The 9,713-nt window shown below is 44.8% G+C and overlaps 1 long non-coding RNA gene across 1 annotated transcript; it reads left to right on the top strand.

Moving 5' to 3' along the window:
- Positions 1 to 843: 843 nt before the first annotated feature.
- LOC143441796 (uncharacterized) lies at positions 844 to 9,357 on the top strand. Its single transcript, XR_013109483.1, has 4 exons — positions 844 to 928; positions 3,423 to 3,739; positions 6,586 to 6,712; positions 7,908 to 9,357. It is a non-coding gene; the product is annotated as an uncharacterized LOC143441796 (long non-coding RNA).
- The last annotated feature ends 356 nt before the right edge of the window (positions 9,358 to 9,713 follow it).

Here is a 9,713-nt window from a genome sequence, read left to right as displayed (position 1 = left end):
GGGATGGTGGGCCCTACAGTGGACTGGTCCTTCGGATATTGATGATAATTAGGAAAATTATCACTTGTCCATGGGCCAGTCTTATGTGGATATTTTCTTAATTCAAATTCTCTCTTCTCAGATGACTAGCTGCATCAAGTTGACATAGTACAAATGGCCTTCAAAGCTTTGCTCAGTTCCTACCTCAGCTTGTCCTCTCTGCCTTCACCTGAGTAACCCAACACTAGAAACTTCCTGTCTCCTAGTTCCTGGAGTCTTTTTTTTTTTTTAAGATTTTATTTATTTTATGTACACAGTCCTGTCATTGTCTTCAGACACATCAGAGGAGACCATCAAATCCCTTTACAGATGAGACACCATGTGGTTGCTGGGAATTGAACTCAGGACCTTTGGAAGAGCAGTCAGTGCTCCTAACCACTGAGCCATCTCTCCAGCCCGCTCCTGGAGTCTAAAATGACATATCAGCATGACTTTTTTCCTCTTTAGGGCAGTGAGAGGGACTCTAACCTGTTCCATACATTGCTCTGGGGCCTGTAGTTTGCTGGCAAAAGGTGGCATTCCTTGGTTGTAGAAGCACAATCAGTATCTGTCCTTATGTCCCCATGTTCCCTCCACTGTGTCCCTGTTCGTGGGTTCCTAAGCACAAATCCCCTTTTGATAAGATCACCAGTTGCTGAGGTTTTGTTTTTTACTGTCTATCGTAATGCCAAGTGCTGCCCCAAAGACCTGGAGCCTGGCCTAGCCCCTGTGACCTAGCCCCCAAGTTAATTCTGATTGGTAAATAAAGATGCCAACAGCCAATAACTAGGCAGAAGAGACATAGGTGGGGTTCTCTGCTGGAGAGGAAGAGGAGGAAAGAGAAGCAGCCATGAGATAAGAGCCCTGAGGGCTGCCCAACTGGAGTTAAGAGGAGACAAGATAAAATTCAGTAAGTAATAACTTTGTTTTACCCATAGAAAAATAGACTCTAGCAGCCTGGAGGGTTGGCAGCTGCCCAGCTCTTGTGTTGGTTAAGGCTTATTGTAAATATAAAAGCTGTGAGTGTGTCTTTCATTCCAGAACTAATTGGTTTAGGGCGGGTTCTACCCAGGCTGAGATTTAAATAATTGCCACAACAACCAGTCTTAGGGGACAGGGGCTCCCTTAATAGCCTCAGCTGAGCAAACAACACCCTCAACAACCAGAATTCCCTAATGTGACCAAATAAGGTCACATTCATCCTCGTCCTCAGGGGTTAGGTCTTGGAGATAGGAGACAGGAACACCATTCCGGCCATCTGCCGTAGCCTCTGGCTTTGCCCCTGGGTGTTGCTTCACTGTTTAGCCATTGACTTGACTCACAACTTCCTCTATCCGGAAAGCCTGCTTGCTTCAACCTGGGGTAAGGTCCTCACTTGCCCCAAGCTTGCTGCCTGGGGCCCCGCCCACCGCTTGAGACCATCCCATCTGTTCATAGTTCCCCAGGCCTTCCCCATATTCGTTCCCACTGACCACTCAGGAACACGCTGCACACTTGACTTGTTCATCATGTAGTTTATTTTGGATTTCCACTTCTTGAGACTGTAAGCGTCAGGAAAAGCAAGGTTCTATTGTGTTTTGAACCCTGTATCTCATGCACTTTGGTGATAGCTTGACAAGTGGATGGTGAAATAGATGTTACAGAATTAAATTGCACAAAAACATAGATTCTAAAGACTTTAAGAGGCCCAGTCTGTGGGTAACCTGTAACCCCAGCACTTGAGAAACGGAGGATGGAGGGTTACAATTTCAAGGTTATCCTGAATTACTTCAGACTTTCTTAAAAATGGAAAAAAGAGGAGACCTACCAGTGATATTTTTTCTTGCCCCATCCTCTGGAAAGTCACACTACAGGGAAAGTTTAAACCACCAATTTGTAGGAAATGACCTAGCAAGGTGAGGTGTTTCAGAAATGCCTGAAATCAAGCAGGAAATGGAAAAAAGATAAAAACCAAAACAAAAAAACCAAAAACAAAAACTACTGAAGGCTGTAGTTTTGCAACTCAGCCAGCAGAGGGCAGCATTGTCTTCTAAGCAAATCAGTTAAGTGCCATGTTCTACTGAAACCACTGTAAACAGCCCCATATCTGGAACCTAAAGCCACCATTTGACAAACTCTTGGGTGTGCATTCCTTTTTTCTCTAAGTTCTCCCAGGCAAGTGTTTCACAGTTAGCACAATGTGAGAAAACTAGCTCTAGTAACCATGTACTCTCAGGAGGGGGTGACCGAAGCTATCATGGGATTCAAAACACAAGTCTTGTCTGGGGTCAGCCCCTTCTTGCATCCCACAAACCTTTTCTCCAGAAGATTCTTGGCCTCTTGGGTTACCCTACTTTCCTTCTCATCAAGGCAATCAAAAGCTGCACAGAAGTAAAACTTCAGGACTAGGGACCCCGCTCCCTCTGTAGAGTGTTTGCTTTGCAAGCAGGAAGCCGTGGGTGCCATCATTAAGGAGGTGCCCATTAAGGAGGGTGGCTTTGAGATGACGCTGCTTTCCTAATTGTTTACCTGCGGGGGTGGGGTGGGGTGAGGAAGGACCTCTGGTCTTTCCCCCTTCTGATTTTTTTTTCTTCTTTACAAGTCAGGGTTAGAGCAGTCGATGTAGCTCAGTGGTAGAACACTACTTGCCTACAGTGCCCCAAGCTCTATCCTCAGAGTCCTCTCCTCCCCAAGAAAACTGAGGTCTTGCTGTGCCTTCCAGCCTACCCTGAGTTTGTGCCATGCTTCTGCCTCAATCTCCAGAGCTGGGGCTCTCAGCACCCACCGCCATGCCCAGCCTTTTCCTCCTTGTACAAAGCACATCTCACTAGGACACAATACCTGTCAATCATCTTGGAGGCAAGCCCTGTGTGCTCAGAGTTAAAGACCCCTCCGTGAGTGCTGGTGTGAGGACGCGGCAGAGCAGAGCATGATGGTCCAGAAGCTGCTCTCCCTTTCCCTTTTATTCCTTTTCCTGGATGATGCCATCCTCCTTCAGGGCAGGCTTTCCTCTTAGCTAATCCTCTCCAGAAACACCCAGCCCTAGAGGCATTTACTGATCAATCCAGTGGAGTTAATAACCTAGATGAACCATCACAAGGGCTGGCAATGTCCTTCCATGATACAGCACTTCCCTAGCACACGCGGGCGGGGTTCAGTCCCCAGCACCCCTCGTATGCAGCAAGAGAACACAGACTATTCTCGTGAAGATTGACCGTTGCAAAATCCAATGCCTCAAACCTTAAACAAAGCAGATGCCCCATAAATGTCAGAAGCAGCGTGTGGATACTAGCTGATAACTTCCGTTTGTAGCTTTATAAAAAGCCTAAATATGTATATATAATATATTAACAGAACATATATATATATATATATTTACTTTATGTTCTGTTAATGCAAGCTTCTTTCTTATTGCCTCTTAACAGGCTTCCGTCAACACCAAGTTCTACCCTGTGCATCCCCAACCAGCAAAGTCAACATGCTGTGTGACAGACTGACTGTCAAAGCAGTATCCTTGGTTGCAGTAAAAATAAAACACACAAATGGATGCTGGGGATAGAGCTGGGAACTGAGCAGATGGGAGACAGGTGGAGAAAGACTGTTCATTAATAGCTGCTTTTTTTTTTTTTTCTGGACAGGGCCTCACTGTGTACTCCAGGCCACCCCTTAAATCATCATCTCCCTGCTTCCACCTCCCAAGTGCTGTTATTTGCAGCCGTGTGCCGCAGTGCTTGGCTCTTTGGTAGTGTATCATTCTCATTGTATATTTTAATCTTTAAAAAAAAAATGCTTGCCTCCCATACACAAAACCTGAGGTTTGAGTCCCAGCACTGCATACAGTAGGTATGGTCGTGTATACCAGTGATCCTAGCACTCAGGAGGTGGAGGCAGGAGAAATAGCCCAAGTTCGTCCTTGCTTACTTAGGGAGTGTAGGGCCAACCTGGGCTAGGCGAGACCCTGTTTTAAAGAGAGAGAAAATGATTCATTTAAATGTGGTGGTAAAATATCTGTGGTCCCAGTCAGAAACCTAGTTCAGGCTGTGGCAGCCTCTGTGTGTGTTTCGGGCTGCACATCTTCACTTGCACCCAGAGAGCCCAAGATGCCTCCAGCCAGCACCCAGGTCCTCACTTCTGTGCTCAGTGGCCCTGTCCTTCACAACCTGGTTAGTTGGTTGGTTGGTTGGTTGGTTGGTTGGTTGGTTGGTTGGTTGGTTGGTTTGGGGTCTTTTGTTTGTCGTTGTGTGTTTTTTGGTTTGGTTTGGTTTGAAATTCAGTCTCATAGTACCACCAGCCAGTCCTTGAACTTTGATCCTCCTCCCTCAGCCTCAAGAATTCTGGGAACTCAAGCGCGCAGCCCCACACAGAGCTGGCTGACTCCTACAAACTGCCCCCATCCAGTTCCACCCTCTCCCGGCCTCTCCCCGGCCTCTCCCCGACCTCTCCCCAGCCGGAGCTTTACTCCCCTAGGTACTGCTTGGCGCAGGCATGTTTGCTTTGTAGTGCGCGCGGCACAACAAACGCTCTTCTCTGAGTCTGGAAGAAGTTGGTTGCTGTTTGTATCTAGGACACAGAATAAAATAAGAATGTCAAACTCCAAACTAAGGCCAGTGAGAAGGCTCAGGGGTAAAGGTGCCTGCCACAAAACCTGAGGGTCTGCATCCCAGCCCCAGGACGGAGTTCCACTTCACCTGGCTACGTAGGAAGGAGAAAATCAACTGCCAAAAGTTGTTCTTGGGCCTGATTCGTTTTCTTGAATGGCTCACAGGAGTTAGAGGGATCTATTATTTGTGTTATAATACTATAATTATATATTAAAAGGATACAGATAAAGTTATGCATAAAGAGGTAGGGGCATAGCTCAGTGCTGACATGTTTGCCCAGCCTGGAAGGAGCCCCAGATTCCATCTCCAGAATGAGGGGGGAAGAGAGAGGGGGGGAAGGAGGAGAAAGAAGAGGAAGAGGATGAAGAATGTGTGCCCTCCAGGCACCTCGCAGCAGTCAGCTCTCCAGAAATCTCTGAAGCCTGTCATCTGAGATGTTTACAGAGATACCATCGCATTGATACAACTGCTAACGGATCAAGTAGTGAAGCCAGATAGGCTGGTCTGTTCAGATTCCCCACTACAGGGCTTCCAGGCAAGGCCCTCTGTGTCATAACTCATAGTGTATCACAAGGGTCAGGTACAGAAGTTTTTTGTTTTGTTTTGTAAGATTTTTATGTGCATTGGTGTTCTGCCTGCATTTATGTCTGTGTGAGAGTGTCAGGTTCCCTGGAACTGTAGTCACAGACAATTATAAGTCACCATGTGGGTGCTAGGAATTGAACCTGGGTCCTCTAGGAGGGCAGTCAGTGTTCTTAACCACCGAACCATCTTTCCATCCCATTTGTTCTTTAAGACAGAGTCTTATGTGGCTGGCTGCCTTTAGACTCACTAAGTAGCTAAGCACAGTCTTAAACTGTCTGATCCGCTTGCCTCTGCCATGTGTGTGCTGGCATTACAGGCGTGTGCCACCATACTCAGTTTACAAGGTGCTAGGGATGGAATCTAGGGCCTCGTACATGCTAGAGAAGTACTCTACTAACCCCAAGAGAAGCTCTTTTACCACAATGTTCAGTGAGCACATACTATATAATAAGGTACAGAAACTACAAAAACCTGAGTACCTGTGGAATAAACATGTCTTCAGTGTAGAAGAGCCAAAGGGGAATTATTATCTGTAATAATAATTTTTAAAAATGTAATAACATGTCAGGTTACAAAGGATGGCAAATAACACATCCTGGAAGAAGGAGCACTTGAGTTGGTCTTTTTAGACTGAATACAAGTTTTCCAGGTTGACCTGGGGGAAAGTCTACCATGCAATCAGAAAGTGCAATAAACTCCAAAGTGCCAAGCAAAGAGAGAACAGTGGGATCCACAATCATAACAGACAACCCAAGGAAGGCCAGAGAAGCAGGACAGGAAGCTAAGGACCAAATCATACCTTCAGGGCACAGGGACCTAGGCTGTTAAAGGACCAGGCAGATACCTATTCCATCCACCCACTGCTCAGAAGCGTCTGGAACACCCGCCCTGTGTTCAGATGTTTTCCAAGGACCAGGTAATGAGTACAGGAGATAACAGACCCATCCTCTGAAAGGGAGACTGGAACTCAGGCTCCAAGAAGGAAGGAGACAGGGACATGAGGTGATTTCTAGGAAGGAACCTGGTAGCATGGGGTGGAGTCTGCAGGCCTGCTGATGATGACCTTTGAGCTCGTCTGCATCGTACCTTCATAAAGAGCTGGGCCCAGGCCTGGAGTGTTGGCACACGCCTTTAATCCCAGCACTCAGGAACAGAGGCAGAAGAATCTCTGTGAACTCAAGGCTAGCCTGGTCTACTTAGAGTTCTACCTTACATTTTAAAAATTAAAAAAAAAAAAAAAAAAAAAAAAAAAAAAAGGCACAGAACAGACAAGCCGCCTGCTTCCTTAAGCCTAGCCTGGAAGTACATGCTGTCCCTGTAGGCCAGAGCTGGATGCCTGCTGTTGCTTCTGCTGCAGTGTTCTCTCTGGGAAGATACGATCCTCATCTCTGCTCTCTCCCAGAGTCCACACATGCCTGCAGAGAGGTGTGACGGCTGCCCATCACTTTGCCTTCCTCTTGCTCTTTCTCTGGCAGTTTGATGAAGATGATCTGAGCCAACTAATTAAAGATAAACGTCAACAGAGAAGAGTAAGTTGGTTTGCTGTTTGTTGTTGGTCAATGAAACCACAGGGCAGGGCAGATGGCTTGGTGGCTAATGTGCCTCCCAGGCAAGAGTAAGAACCTCGGTTCAGAACCCATGTAAGTGCTGGGAGGGCATGCAGTTCACCTGTCACAGTATAGCACCAAACTCTGCCTCCGTAAAGAAAGTAGGAGGGATGGAAGAAGACGCCCATGGTCAGCCTCTGGTCTAGACACACACAAACATGCATACATGCATGAATGCACGTCACACACAGAGATGCATACAAACATACACACAGATACACACAGAGAAACACACACAAATACACACAGACACACAGCCCTATACACACACACAGAGCGAAAGAGAGACTCTTACATAGATATATTACCCACACACATACAAATATATACATACATCACACACAGACAAACACAAGCAAAAAAATTAAGCCACTGAATAAAACAAAAGTCAAGGAAAATTATTTTTAATTTGTGATGTTATTAATATTAATCTTGCTAAACCACCGATTATTTTGAAATACCTAAGAAAATTACAATTTCATTCCCACAGCAGTAAAAGGCATGAAAAGAACTCCATTAAAAATACATGCTGATTTTGCTGCATATAGGAAACCCACCTCAGTGACAAAGACAGACTCTACCTTAGAGTAAAAGGCTGGAAAACAATTTTTCAAGCAAATGGTCCTAAGAAACAAGCTGGAGTAGCCATTCTAAAATCTCCAGCCCGAGAACACAAAGGGGTGGGGGGGAGACTCATGGCTCCACCTGTATAGGTAGTTGAGGGTGGCCTTGCCAGGCATCAGTGGAAGTAGAGGGCCTTGGTGCCTGAAAGTTTGGATTCCCTAGTGTTGGATTCCCTAGTGTTGGGGAATTTCCAGGGCAAGAAGGCGGGAATGGGAGGATGGTGGGAGCACACCCTCATAGTAATTGGAGGAGCAGGGATAGGGTAAGGGGTTAGACATCAGTGAAAGTGGAGGGCCTTGGTGCCTGAAAGTTTGGATTCCCTAGTGTAGGGAATTTTCGAGAGCAGGGAGGCGGGAAAGGGAGGATGGTGGGAGCACACCCTCATAGAAACTCCCAGAATTATATGGATTAGACATGACAGAGGCAGGCCGCCAGAAGACTAGATTCCAGAATTCAAACAAAAAATTATCTTAATACTAAAATTTGTTTTGAGAATTGTATATTGCAGAATACACAGCCTTGGTGTATCTACTCATCAGGCAAGCTGAGCAGACCTGCTTGAACCTCTAATGTCCTGGAATTTCAGCTGAATGCAGTGAAGACACAGCGTCAGAGGCTTATCAATTTACTCTTCCCCCTGCTCCTCTTCTAATATCTCAATGCCCATAATCAGCTTGAAGAAGTTAATGAAGAGTTGGTGCCCCTATTCCCTGGGCTTGGGGACTAAGGTGGTTAATATTGGGCTGTCTTTCTAGGGAAAAGTAGTGGTTTTGTTGGAACAGGGAGGATAAGCATAGCCATAACCTATTCGTAAAAATATGTATAATTGTTATTAAGATGAAGTTATAATTTCTTAAATGGTACAAAATTTACTTTGATTTCAAATTTAAGGTTTTCATTGATACGAGTTTCTTATTAATATAAAAGTGAGATGAATATTGTTACTCTCATAGGCATTGTGCCTATATAGCACATTTATGAATACAAGGCTTAAACCCAGTCTTTCTTTAACTTTTCTAACTGATTTGAGATGGTTAGCCTGTGAGTTAAGGGCCTATAGCAAATTCATGGCTTGGAGTTTATTGCTAGGGTGTTTTCTATATTTTATTTAGAAATAGCTGAGAGGAGTTAACAGAGAACAGTCCAGATTGCCTTACATGGATAGTTGGTTTTCAAAATGTCAAAAGTCCGCAGAATTTACGTTATAAACATTTCTGTATTAATGTTCATTTTGATTAGAGACATGTCTGCTCCTGACAGCTCCCTTGTCTTGGATTCTAAGAAGAAATTGAGCATTTTTGGAGTTACTCCAGTTGTGTTGAGACAGTCACTAGGCAAGAATTGCCTCTTTTCATCTACAGACAAATCACTGTTCAGAAAAGGACACACTTGCAGAATAGTCTGATTATATCTGCCAAGACAGAGTAATCAGCCCCTAATAATTCTGCATCACTAGGTCTGTCAGATGATCCTGGGCCAGAAGGCTGAAGATCAGATGCTCCAACGTTTTGTAGTATAAGGACTGTCCAGGTGTTCAGTGGTCTCTATAAATTGGCTAAGTTTTAGAAGCTATGCTTTGTGCTTCCCATAATTTCAGTTAATTCAGTCATTCTGGATTTCTGACGGGGTTGAAGACTTATAGTCTCATAGCCAATCCCAGTTATTTACTTTGAGAGAAAAGATTTGAGAGGATGGTTTTCAGCTGACATTCATTGTAAAGCCAAGAAAAATGCCAGGTTCAGAACTAAGTCTTTTAGTTAGGAGAGATGACAGAGGTTCTAGTTAGTCAACAAAATGATGGACTCAGTATTGGGTCTATCTTGCACCTTACTGACACAAATTGGTATAGTTATGCTCTAATTGTATTTTGAGAGAAAAGTTTTAGTTTAACAGGAAGGGTGATATGTAGGAGGAGCTAACATGGGAGGAGTAACGAGAGGGAGAGGAGGAGCTAGGTGATGGGGATGGGGGTCGGGGGGGGGGGCTAGGGGAGCATGGGGGCGTATGTTTGCATGTCTCCACCAGTCAAAGATAGCTGATATATCTAGGTTGGGTATTGGGTTGCACTTCTGATTGTATGGGCATCTTGTTATTGAGCATTACCAAACTTATAAAGCCTTTGATTAACATTAATTGTATAAAAGCAAAAAGGAGAAGGGGGGTGAAATAGGGGTTTTCTAGGGAGGGGAAATAGGGAAAGGGGTGGCATCTGAAATGTAAATAAAATATCCAATAAAAATAAATTAAAAAAGAAAAAAAAGTACATGCTGAACAAGGCATGGTGGTGTATCCTTGTGAG

This window comes from Arvicanthis niloticus, chromosome 3, assembly GCF_011762505.2.
Source record: "Arvicanthis niloticus isolate mArvNil1 chromosome 3, mArvNil1.pat.X, whole genome shotgun sequence".
Classification (NCBI taxonomy): domain Eukaryota; kingdom Metazoa; phylum Chordata; class Mammalia; order Rodentia; family Muridae; genus Arvicanthis; species Arvicanthis niloticus.
Note: the sequence above shows the minus strand (reverse complement) of the source record. Positions and strands in the feature narration are given on the sequence as shown.